General features: G+C 50.2%; 1 long non-coding RNA gene across 1 annotated transcript in view; it reads right to left on the minus strand.

Annotated features, from left to right (window-relative positions):
• Positions 1 to 475: 475 nt before the first annotated feature.
• LOC125941438 (uncharacterized) overlaps positions 476 to 12,168 on the minus strand; it is a 28,963-nt gene continuing 17,270 nt past the window's right edge. Inside the window, exon 3 of the long non-coding RNA XR_007464290.1 lies at positions 476 to 592. This is a non-coding gene — a long non-coding RNA (uncharacterized LOC125941438). The remainder of the gene's footprint in view (positions 593 to 12,168) is intronic.

Consider the following 12,168-nt stretch of genomic DNA (forward strand, 5'->3'; position numbering starts at 1 on the left):
AGATGTGAAAGTAAGAGAAAGAAAAGGGTTGGAAAGGTGGGATAGGAAAAGGCGGATGCCGATATACCCCTGGATGGGCCAGTCCGGGGTTGCCTTCTATTTGAAGCGGAGGCTGAAGAGGCGTGATGCCTCCACCAAGAAACCACAAAGGTCCAAACGCCCGGCATCGACTCGACCGTGAGGGAAATCTTTTCCCCGGACACGGCTCAGTCACACATGCCTACACGCGGGAAGTTCCGACACTTATGTGCTCGGGTCCGTGGTGTCACAACGCACCAAATGCCTGCTGAAGCAGACGCCCTTGCAAGGCCACGTGCTCAGAACAATATCTGAGATAGTGCCCGTTTCAGGCATTAGCGCTCCCCTTCTCAGAACAAGTTAGTGAGTGCAGTCATAGTTGCACCATGGGCAACATTGTGTGCCGTCTTTGGGTTGCTTTACGCAAAGGAATATTTTGAAATGTGGGCTCACCTCGCGATGTCTTCCGGAATGGACGATGCTTTGTCAGTGTGATCGCCGCTGGGCCTAGTATGATCGCCGCTGGTGCTGGACACCACAGGCAGGTAACTGGTGCTTCCGCTCTCAGTGACATCTGTATAGGCCAAAATAACAGCAGAGGTCAGTTATAGAGCATGACCATCTTGCGCTGTGAAATGGTGACACGCAAAACATTTTACTGACGTTTAAGTGTTAGAAGAACCTGGCGGCAATTTTGGAGTATGCAGGGCTTTTCTTTTTGAAATTCTGCCTTCAATGGAAGCAAGAACTTCGTCGTGACGAAGGGGACGAGCAGGAGCAACCGTGTGCAATTTTGAGTTTCTTATAAAAATGAAAAAGTTGCGTTTAAAAGGATACGGACACAAAAGTTGGCGGGTGGTTTTTTGCGTCGGAACAAACGTTGAACTGTTGAAACTGACGAATACAACAAGGTGCTTTGAAAAAAAGAACGAGAAACATTTTTTTTTTCGATTTTTTGTTGCACCTTGCCTCCAAGCGGCCGCCGGCGGAAGCTGAAATTTGACGTCATAACACCCCTCCGCGCGCGCACTGCCAAGGTCGGCCACAGCCGTCGCAGTGTTTCCGGGGGTGTCGGTCCCTTGAAGTGTTTATTTAACCCCTTTCGGCGATCTTCGCACGTGGTCCGTCCGAAACATTATTCCCGTCGGCGCTCCACGCAGGTAGTGCGTCTTACATGCGCCTTCCCGCGGTCGTCGCTCGGTATTGACGCGTTCGTCGCGGAGGAAGGAAATGCCCAGACATTGTTGTTATAACAGCATCGTCGGTCGTGACACACCGTCGCACACGGATACCTGCCTGTCAGCCATCACGCACAGCCTGGAGACCTCTAATAAATGACTTCATTTGCGCGGACCACTTCGTCCGCGCAAATTCAAACGATGATGATGTGACCAGCCCGGCCGGGCTGAAAAGCCTCGGCATGCCGCTCAAAAGGAAATGCTTAAAGCCTGACCCTGTGCCACCGGTCTTCTCACGAAAACGCAAGGTAGAAATGATCAGCGGCGCGTTGGAAAAGAGGAGGCGAAACGATGTCAGTACTGTTTTCGTTCACTTGCAGCCTTCTTGAGCAGTGTGAGGGCGAGGCTGGGCATGAAGGCAGTAATGTCTTTAAAAATGTTGGCAAAGTATAGTAAAACAATACAAGGCTAGCGAGCGCGACTCACGAGATCAGACACACACACAGATCCGCTTCTCCACAGAAGAGCAGAAAAAACTGGGCAGAACGCCAGACAGGCGCTGCCATCTGTCGATCGGCTGGCGAAGTGGACGTGAGAGTCTCGGAGGCGCTCATACCTCACAGCAATTGCTCACGCCTACGGCATAAACTACTATTCAGTCACCCACGCAGTGTTGAAGTACCACGCAGCAGCCTCGCCTGCGTGCGCTCTTGAAAAAGCAGGCAGGAGGAAGAAGACGCCGTTTCGAACGGCTGTGTTTTCTGATGCTCTCGGATCTCGCGCGACTACAGCGACTATTTCATCCCAATTGACCGGATTCTTTCACCAGACTCCGTGAAATCTTCCCGGACATGTGGACATGAATTTCACAGGTGGGAGATCTCGGATTTGCATTCTAGAGGACTTTGAGTGAAATCAGCTGCCGACACCGCGCTAACCCTAACCTCGACTACGGCCACGCCGGGGTCGAGACGGGTCCCGGGCGGACACCGATAGCAACAGCGAGATCTACTCGGCTGTTAGAAGAGATGGCTTCAGCCATGCACATAGAAGTCCACGGGGATGAAGTTGACCCGTCTTTATGAACGCGAGCCAACGGCTGGAAGACGGCCGGGGAGAAGTTGAAGAAAGGACCGCCCGGCAACGGAGGCAAGGCGGCTAAGGCCCCGCCTGACGCCAGCTGCAGCCCAAAAACGGACGGCGCGGGGTGTACAAAGCGCCCGCCTATTAACAAGGGAAGGCTACTGAAGAAGTCACGGATGCCGGAGCTCCCGAGAAGCGACATGAAGATCGTCATCCGACCACGTGGTGGGCTCTGCGTTAGTGAACTGACTAGAGTAGAATTAAGTCGAGCTCTGGCGGCCACGGCACAAGTCGCAGCAGAAGAAGCAAGAGAGGACGTCATCTGCCCCAACGGGCACCAAAATATTCTCGTAATAAGCACCCCCCGGCGGGAGAACGCTGACCGTTATGCGGCGGTCGAGCGCATCGACGTCAGGGGAACAGCATACGAGGTCAATACATACGAGGCCGCACCGCATGGAACCGTTAAGGCGTGATTCGGGGCATTCCTCTCGAGGACACGGCCATGGACATCCTAGAGCAAGTCGTGCAGGACTATAACCCCACGGCATTACAAGCAAATCGCATCGGGAGATCTCGGTCGGTGGTCATCGCGTTCGCCGGAAAGAAAGTACCAAGATATGTCAGATACGGCAATCTCCTTACGGAGTGCACATTATATAGAAAGCAGATTGAGGCATGTCAAGCCTGCGGCCGGTTGGGGCATAGAATGGATGTGTGCCCAGACCCTAACAACAAAATCTGTCGAGGGTGTGGAATCGCCAAGCCCAGCGAAGATCACGTGTGTGAGCCCAAGTGCGGCCTTTGCGGCGGCAGCCACATCACAGCGGAGAGAACATGTAATGCGCGTTTCAAGACTCCTTTCGTCGTCCGGCAACGCCGATGGGAAAGGAAGCAGCAGAGACGACAAGAACGAGGACGAAGTCACGATCGTAGAGGTCCTGCAGGCGGACCCCAACGAAGCGACGGTTCGAGATCAAGGACGCCGACAAGGAGCGCCGACGGTCGCTGGCGCAGCCGCTCCCGGTCGCAATCTCGGGACGACGAGCGGTGAAGTTCGATGCGGCGGAGCGAGCTCAAGGACGGTGTGGCGCCGGCAAGGGGACAGCGTACGAGGTCAAGGGGACAAGGATCACAACAAGGATCAGCAACTGGAGAACAACAAGGATCAGCAACTAAAAAGGTGGGCTGGGCCAATGGGTCTCCCAAATCGCTCGATTCCGAGTTCCCCGCCCTCAACCCCTCCTCCGCCTCCTCTAATGCTACAACTAATGAAAATGCAGAAATTGCGGAGCTTAGGCAGATCATTGCAAAGCAGAACGCACAGATATTAGAACAGAACGCCCAAATAAAGGGTCTCGTGAGCAAAATAGATCAATTGGTCGCACAGGCTGACCAAGGGACCGTAAACGACCAGGCAGAAACAAACGCAGCGGCAGAGGCCCCGCGGAAAATGCCTCGTAGGAGGTCACCCCCTCCGACTTCTAGCAAAACACAGGCACCGCAGCAGCAGGAAGCCATGGAGGCTGAAGAGGCTCAGACTAGCGAAACGGCTACGCAGTCACCCGTTGAAGAACAGAAGCAACTCACGTATGGCGAAACGATCATTCTAGCGGCACTGAAACACATGGAAGATCGACTTAACACGCTCGAGACTAAACACGAGAAGTATGTGGCACGAGTGGCGGCCATCGAGATCACAATGAAACCCACATCGTTAAAGAAACAGCGAATGAGTAGGATCAAGAAGGCCATCTCAATGAGAAAGGAACGGCTGGAGACAGCCGCCAACGAGGGCAATGGCGCAAAGCAAAAAATAGAAGGACTAAGAAAATGGGCCGCAAAGAGCTCACGACCATTTTTCAATGGAACTGCCGAGGAATAAGATACAAAGACATGGAATTGGCACTTCACATGAATCAGGTTGAAACTAGGCCGGCCATTCTTGTTTTACAACAAGGGGAGTGCCAAAAATTGCGGGATACGTTACATACAGCGACCCAACCAAAATTGGTACGGCGATCCTAGTGGAGAATCACATTGCAGCTACTCAACACCTTACTGCACAAGCAGGGTGTGAGGACACGCTAGTGGAAATAGACGCAAAGGAAATTGGAAGTAAAAACAATATTTTCGTTATGAGCGTATACTGCAGACCATCGTAAAGACACTATGAATTCGATCGAATTGTGATGGACGCGAGGAAATTGACCGGGAACAGGCCACTCCTGATTTTGGGCGATTACAACGCACCGCACACCTTATGGGGGTACAAATTTCAATCCACGAGGGGAAAGGCTTTGGTCAAGACTATGGAAGACCTGGACGTTTCTCTACTCAACGAACCCGGAGTAACCACAAGAAGAGGCAACAGCGTCTTCAGAGATACAACACCAGACCTGTCCTGGCTGAGCGGAATGCTGGATATCTCGTGGAAGTGTGAGGATGGGGACTTGGGCTCTGACCACACCATCATCACACTCACCATACGGGGCCCAGACTTCCGGGCTAAGCTGGGAGCAGCTCGCATAACGGACTGGGATAAGATGCGTGCAAACACACAACAAGATGGCGAAGACGCGGACGAAGGGGACCCGCATGATACCTCGTACAAGACATGGGCCAAGAAACAGAAGATCGTCGACAAATTCACCCAAGAAATGGCAACTACAACGAAGGTACCTTTCGTCGACAGCAGGCTCGCTCACATGTGGGTGGCCCGGCACTCGCTCACGAAGCGCTGGAAGAGGCAAAGGCGCAATAGGAAGCTTGCGCGTCGGATAGCCGAGCCTAACAACGAAATCTTGGAATACGTGGCCAAGCTCAACAAAAAGAACTGGCTGCAGGTATGCGACGGCCTTCAGGAACAGCTGTGCGTAGGCAAGACATGGAAACTGCTGAGGCACCTCATAGACCCCGCTGGCAGCAAGACAGCAAGCAACCGGTTGCTGACGAAGGTCCTAAACACAAACGACGGAGACGGCGACCGGCTTATGAAGGCCCTAGAAGACCTCTATTTTCAAACGGAGCGAGCGCAACACCCGATCCCGCGAGAATACACAGGACCCAGCAATGAAGACCTGGACAGGCCGTTCACGATCCCCGAGATGTGGACAGCGATTGACGAGAGCAACAAGACAAGCGCTCCGGGAAGAGATGCCATCACCTACAGGTTGCTCGCCAACATGAGCGGTAGGACGCTACAATCTCTGCTCGAACATATAAATAAGGCTTGGGAAACTTCTCAACTCCCGCCGGAGTGGAAAGAGGCCGAGGTGCGATTCATTCCCAAACCGGGTAAGGCCCCCGTGATCGAAAACATGAGGCCAATATCGCTGAACTCCTGTGTTGGCAAGGTGACGGAGCGTATCGTACTTCGTCGCCTCCAGGAACACTTTGAGGTCTCCGATCAACTTCCGAAGACGATATTTGGGTTCCGCAAGCATCTATCAACACAGAACGTCATGCTTCAGCTTCAAGAGCTGGTAATCAAAAAAGCTACGCAAAACAGCCCCAGGGCAATCCTCGCCCTAGATTTTAAAGGAGCGTTCGACAATGTTATTCATCCTAGTATACTCACTAACCTCAATGAGACGAGGTGCGGGAGGCGCACTTTCGGTTATGTCAAAGACTTTCTGTCCTCCCGCAAGGCACGAATCTCAATGGGAGAAGAGCGATCAGAGCCCATTGAATTGGGGGAGCGGAGCACCCCACAGGGGTGCCCCGCGCATATTAAACAGGAGTGGTGTTATCACCACTCCTGTTTAATATGGCCTTACTGCCACTGCCACGATTGCTAGACCAAATCGAAGGAATCGGACACGCGTTCTACGCGGACGATGTTACAATATGGACGGAGCAAGCGGGCTCCGACAGCTGGATTGAGGAGACCCTTCAAGCGGCACCACTCACAGTGCACGAGTACGCGAAGACCTGTGGACTCAGCTGCGCGCCGCAGAAGTCGGAACTCCTCGTAATCCAACCAGGAAACCCCGCGAGCAGCCCCCACCAGACATCTGCATCCAAATTGACGGCACCACAGTCAAGCCGACGGACACATGTAGAATTCTCGGACTCCTAATACAAGACAATGGGAAAGCACACGCCGCCATCGCCAAGATGAAGACCAGCGCGGAGAAGATCTTAGCCATGCTGAAAAGGGTTTCAACTAGAAACAGAGGACTCAAGGAAGACGACGCCCTAAGACTAGTGCAGGCATTCATAACATCCAGGATAACATATTCGGCCCCGTATCTCAATCTAGACAGGACTCAAAAGAATACACTCGACACCATCATCAGAAACGCCACCAAGCAAGCCCTCGGCCTACCCATCTATTCGTCGACCCAGCGCCTTCAAGCCATGGGGGCACACAACACAGTCAACGAAATCATAGAAGCCCACCTGTCTAACCAGCGACTCCGCCTGAGCCAGACAAATCATGGCCGCGCGGTGCTGGATAAGATAGGGTGGCGCAAGGAGAGAGCAACAATCAAGAGATACATCCCAACTGAATGGATGACGACAATCACCACCAAGCCCTTACCCCGAAACATGACGCCGGAGAAAAATGATGGCAGGAGAGAAGCCAGAGCTCAGGCGATTAATTCCAAAATGCAGCTGTTGGAGGGAGTCCTATACGTGGATGCGTCCCTCGTCAAGGGCAGCAGCAAAGCAGCGGTGATGGTAACCGACGAGGAACGGTTCATAAACAGCGCTGCAGTCAACACCAGAGAGTCAGCGACAGCATAGGAAGTGGCCATAGCCCTAGCGCTCGTCCAACCAGGCGCCAGGGTAGTGGTTACCGACTCCAAAAGAGCTTACGGCGGCTACAGAAAAGGGGTGATCTCCTCAGAGGCAGCTGCGATATTAACGAAGAAAAGGGCACCGGAGCGAGCCGCAGAGCTGGTATGGGTGCCTGCCCACACAGCGGTAGCCGGCAACGTCATAGCCGATTACCATGCCCGAGCGATGACCCTCCGGGCAGGGCAGGACGCCGACACCACCAACCCGGTACTCACGTACAGAGAGATTACCTCCGAGTATAGGGAGAATCGGCGCACATTTCCCGAGCCGCACCGCACCCTCAGCAGGGAACAACAAAAAATTATCAGGCGCATTCAGGCGGGTTCACTTACCCACCCTGCCCTGACGAATAAATTCTACCCAGAAACCGAAGAGGACATTTGTCCATTTTGCAAAAACAACACAGGTACCCTCGCACACATCCTGATGGAGTGCACGTCACTCAAATCCCCTATACCCCCCATCTCCCCTCCTTCCCCCACTACCCCACCCCATGAGCGATGGGAGACCTTACGGTCTGCCCCGCCCTGTCGATCCAGCTCGCGCTAGCGGCTAGGGGCCAGGAGCTGCTGGCCGTATATGGGTCCCGAAACCAGGGAACCACCCCGTCCGTCGTCTGAGAAGACGCCGTCATTTGAGCTCAAAAAAATGTTTCTCTCTCTCTCTCTCTCTCTCTTGAAAAAGCAAGTTTACAGAGGAAATGACAAATAATGCTTGCACAAGTGTCTTGTGCAGTGTCTCGTGTCTTCACGCTACGGTTCGCGAAAACCTGACCGGCACTTCCACCGCCGTCTGCCCTTCGTCGCTTGACGCGGGAGTCTCGTGACCATAAGCGGTTATATGTATTGCCAAGTTGGAATGGTCCTCGTCTTCAGACGTGTACTCATTGCTGGTAGACGCACCAGAAATCAAATCCATGCTCGCGATGACGGCGTCGGCGCGCTTCGAATGACCGTGGCCGACCGGCTGGCTATCCAACAAGGGTGTCGTGACGTCACGCCTTCCAACTCCCGCGGGTCGGGCGGCGAGGCGCGCGCTCACTAAAATGCAAAAATAAAGCCATCGGCTCAAAAATGAGCTAAGTGACTACTTCTTTTCGGTGTAATCACACACTGAGGATTCATTTTCAGCATTTTCGTAAAATTTTCAGATTTCGTGTCTGTATCCCTATAATACCGCAGAATAGAACACAATTGTGTTTTAAGCCAAAGACGGTAGGCCACTTTTTTTAGTGCGCTAGAAGAGGTATATTTATGTTTCCAATTTCCACATGATAAGCGCCTTCCTTGCTTCACTAAGGCGGCAATGGAAAATATTCAAACTACAATAAGATAGCTTTCGCACAGACCAAATTTGCCCTTGCCTGGAAGAACGCGATCTCGCACGCGTTTACGACGCGTCTAAATGCGTGGGAACACTTAAATGGTTTTTTGTTCTATTATCCATGACGCAACATTGATGACGTCAATTGAATGTGAAAGTAACTGATAAAATATTGTGACTGCAGGAAACTAAGTTTTTGTTTAGGCTATGAACGTCTTTATGAAAAATAGTGAACGGTCATCCGTGAACCAACATTGATGACTTCAATTGAAAGTGAAAGAAAACAATAAAATCTTGTCACTGCAGAAAACTAAGTTTTTGTTTAGGCTATGAACGTCTTTATGAAATATAGTGAATGCAGCAAAATTCGTAAAAAAATTGAACAATATCAATGTTAGAGCTTGCAACTCTAATTTAGGAAGAAAAATGATATGGCAATTATTGAAACTATATAAACTAATGCACCTAAAATCGACAAATATATGCCGCGTTCTGAAATATAACACTATTGTAGCGAGGACTTTTGGAAAACATTCGTTAACATTTTCGGTATTTCTGTAAGGTGTCAAGTCATGAATAAAACTTGATTGCTTTAGAATTCCTAACACATGTCGTTTCCAGAACTGTGATATCTACTTTGGAAGCAGAGTTATTAAATTGTAGACCTTCTGTGAAAATTTTTTAAACACCAATTTCGGGCAATTTTCGCATAACATTCATGCCTTAAAGAACTCTGCCTACAGTCACGAGAACTTAACTTTCTCAATTGCAATGAACATAATGTATGCCATTCAAAGATCCCATTACAATTGTACAGCAATATCCGATATCTTGGGCACACGGGTTGCGTGGAAAAGTGCTCCTGCAGGTTTTGCATATCGCCTCTTCATTACGAGCAGTAGACGTAGCCTTTTCCGGTCGTGGACAAAAGAAAACAGGACAGGACAGGTTTAAAAACTCAATATGAAATTAAGCTTGAAGAACACCCCGGCAAACCTTGTCTTGGTGACATAGATACATGCTTCATGCAATAGTGGGCTAGTCTCGAAGAGTCTGGCTATCCGAAGGATATATTTACTGACTTCTGTAGCTGAAGTTCCTCAGGAAGAACTTGCAGTGAGCAGTGCATGTTTAACAGTTCACTACGAACAAATAGGGCTGTGATCATCTACATTACTCTGCATGCCTTCGATACCTAAGACACTGTTTAAAATCGGTCACCCAGTACGCATATGTACGAGTTACGTTGCCGGCTTCAGATCAGATTGGAAAGGCGAGAAAAATTACAAATCCACAATGCAGTGCCATTAAAGAACGCAACAGAAATAATTCCGCCAAATTACGTTAAACGTAAGGGCTGCATATTATATAGAACACCGCTAATATGTGGACCGTTTGCCGTAAAGCAGAGAAAGAAAGAGCTGTCGTAAGCCTCCCCTCATCAGGTCGCTCCGTTGTAAACAAACAAGCGCGTCTTGTAAATCAAGTGGTGGCAGCCGTGTTTGCAATGTATCGAACGGATGCGTGGAGTGAAACGGTCGCAATTTTAAACGGAAGACCGCACGCCCTTCCTCTTAAAGAAGCCGTGCTTTGTTAGAGACGCTCAAGGTCACACGCAAAAATACATCAGCGCAATGACAACTGCTTGCAACGGCACCGAACATGGCACTTGAATTCTGATAATCATCCAATGACGGAACGCGTAAAGAGATGTGCCATGCGCCAACAAAGTATGGGAAGTGAAAAGGAGGTCGTGCTCGTCACGTTAATTGGAAGTGGTGCATCGGCGCCCGTGTGGGAAAAGGCAAGGAACGAGCGTCGCTTACGGGCGCAAGTCGGGGTAAAGATGGAGAGTGCAGACGGCCTGTTTCACATGCAAGCGAAAACGCTCGCGATTCCCGCCGAAGCGGCGCAGAAACCTGTTTCGAGCGGCGGCGGCGGCGGCACTGGCGGCGGGAGCTGCGAGGTTTGTGCAAGTGGGAATAGGTAACCCGTAAAACGAGCAATCGCAGGGAATTGTGGGTAGGGTTGCCAGATTGGGCTATTAATAGCCAAATTGGGCTACTTTTTACGCGGCTTGGCGTCGGAAATTCCGAGTTCGCTACTTGGCTATATTTGGGCTATTTTTGAATTAAGGACATCAGCACTGACAAAATTTGGGAACGCCGGTTTGTGAAAACCCAAGCTCATTGATGCGACAAAGTTATGCAAGCAATCGCGAAGGCCGTGCTTTTAGGCAATGTCGGCACTGAGTGGATGGCGTTAAGTCATCGCTGCCGTGTTTACATGTCTTTCCAGGCTAAGCTCTCTTTTTGTTTTGGTTTCGGCGCCACCTGCTGCCGCGTCACACGTGGTTCAGTAAGAAAACCGTTCTCAAAACTAAGCATGGGCAAGTGGGTGAAATACAGCCATGCATATATAGGAAGGAATGGGAGAAGGACCCCTCTTTCAAAGGTAAATTGTAGTTTTGTGCGCATATTTGGTATTAAAAGCGTCTGGTGGTGCGTTGTTTCGGAATCGAGTAAGAAATTCGGCAAATTTCTTACTCTATTAGAAAATGTCCGAAATTCATTCCGCATTCGAAGGCAACTATTGCATCTGCAAAGCATAAAGCCATTCAGGATTTAAAATATTTCAGTTGAGAATGAGAATGTTTTAAGGTAGCATGAAGGCCTTGCGTGAGGCTCCCACATGATCACGAACTTCAGCACAGGCACGAGCGCGCTGTCGCACTTCGTACTTGCGGTGGACGTACTTTGTACTCGCTCGTCGTCTGCCGTTATCTCAAGATTGGTACCCACGGCACCGTGCGCGTGGAGCACCGCTGCCGTTCCGTCCCCTCTTGCCCTTCTAGTCTTTGGAAACACACAAATATTGCCGGCCCATGCACCGGCTTTATTAAAGAAAGGATAATCGAATGCGCTATAGGATATTTATTGCGTTTCCGTTTTGCAGAAGTAAGAACGCAGGTGCTCCATTTTCAGTTAGTGCGACGTAGTGACGGTAACGGAGGGTGCGCCAGCCTTGCCGAGCTGATTGTGTTCGCGAAGAAGTGTCAAGTTGTCAAAGTGCGCAGGCTCGTTTCCTTTACTGTTGTCTGTTCCGGTGGGCTGACTACCCGTTAAATGAGTATTTTATGGTTGTCAACAAAAGCGGTTGTCTATATGATAAAATAACAGGTAACTGAGCAAGAGTTATTTCCTTTTATTGCGATGGCAATTATATGGGGGCTACAAGCGCATTTCTACCGTGGTCGTTGTCGTCGCTGTGAGGTTGCGCCTAAAGTTCAAACACAGTAATATCGTCACCGCTCGCGTATGTGTTCCCTAGTGGAATTACATTTATTTTTTTTTTTTCAAATCACACAGAAGGTAAGGTGATTTCCCCCTTCGGAAATTTGGCAACACACGGACTCGTGCCTGCATTCAAAGAAACTTACGAAAAAGCGTTTGTATTGTGATATTCTTGATGTATTCTTACCAACACCTGTCTATCGAGCTGTCTACAAGCTAGGTCCTGAACGCGATGTGTTAAAGCGTGTTAAAAAAATGCCGATCAGGCCCTCAGTTAAAACATTCTTTTTTCAAATACATACCGACACTCTCCCTGTCAAGCCATGGTTACAAAGTAAAGGTCTGTTTGTACCTTGGTCAGTAAATTGTTTAATCTGCAGGAAACCGGAAACAATAGAACATATTTTTTCTAGACTGCCACGATGCCGTATTCCTGTGGGATGTCTTGCAAAGAACTCTTAAAAAAG

The sequence above is a fragment of the Dermacentor silvarum genome, chromosome 11 (assembly GCF_013339745.2).
Source record: "Dermacentor silvarum isolate Dsil-2018 chromosome 11, BIME_Dsil_1.4, whole genome shotgun sequence".
In the NCBI taxonomy this organism is placed as follows: Eukaryota; Metazoa; Arthropoda; class Arachnida; order Ixodida; family Ixodidae; genus Dermacentor; species Dermacentor silvarum.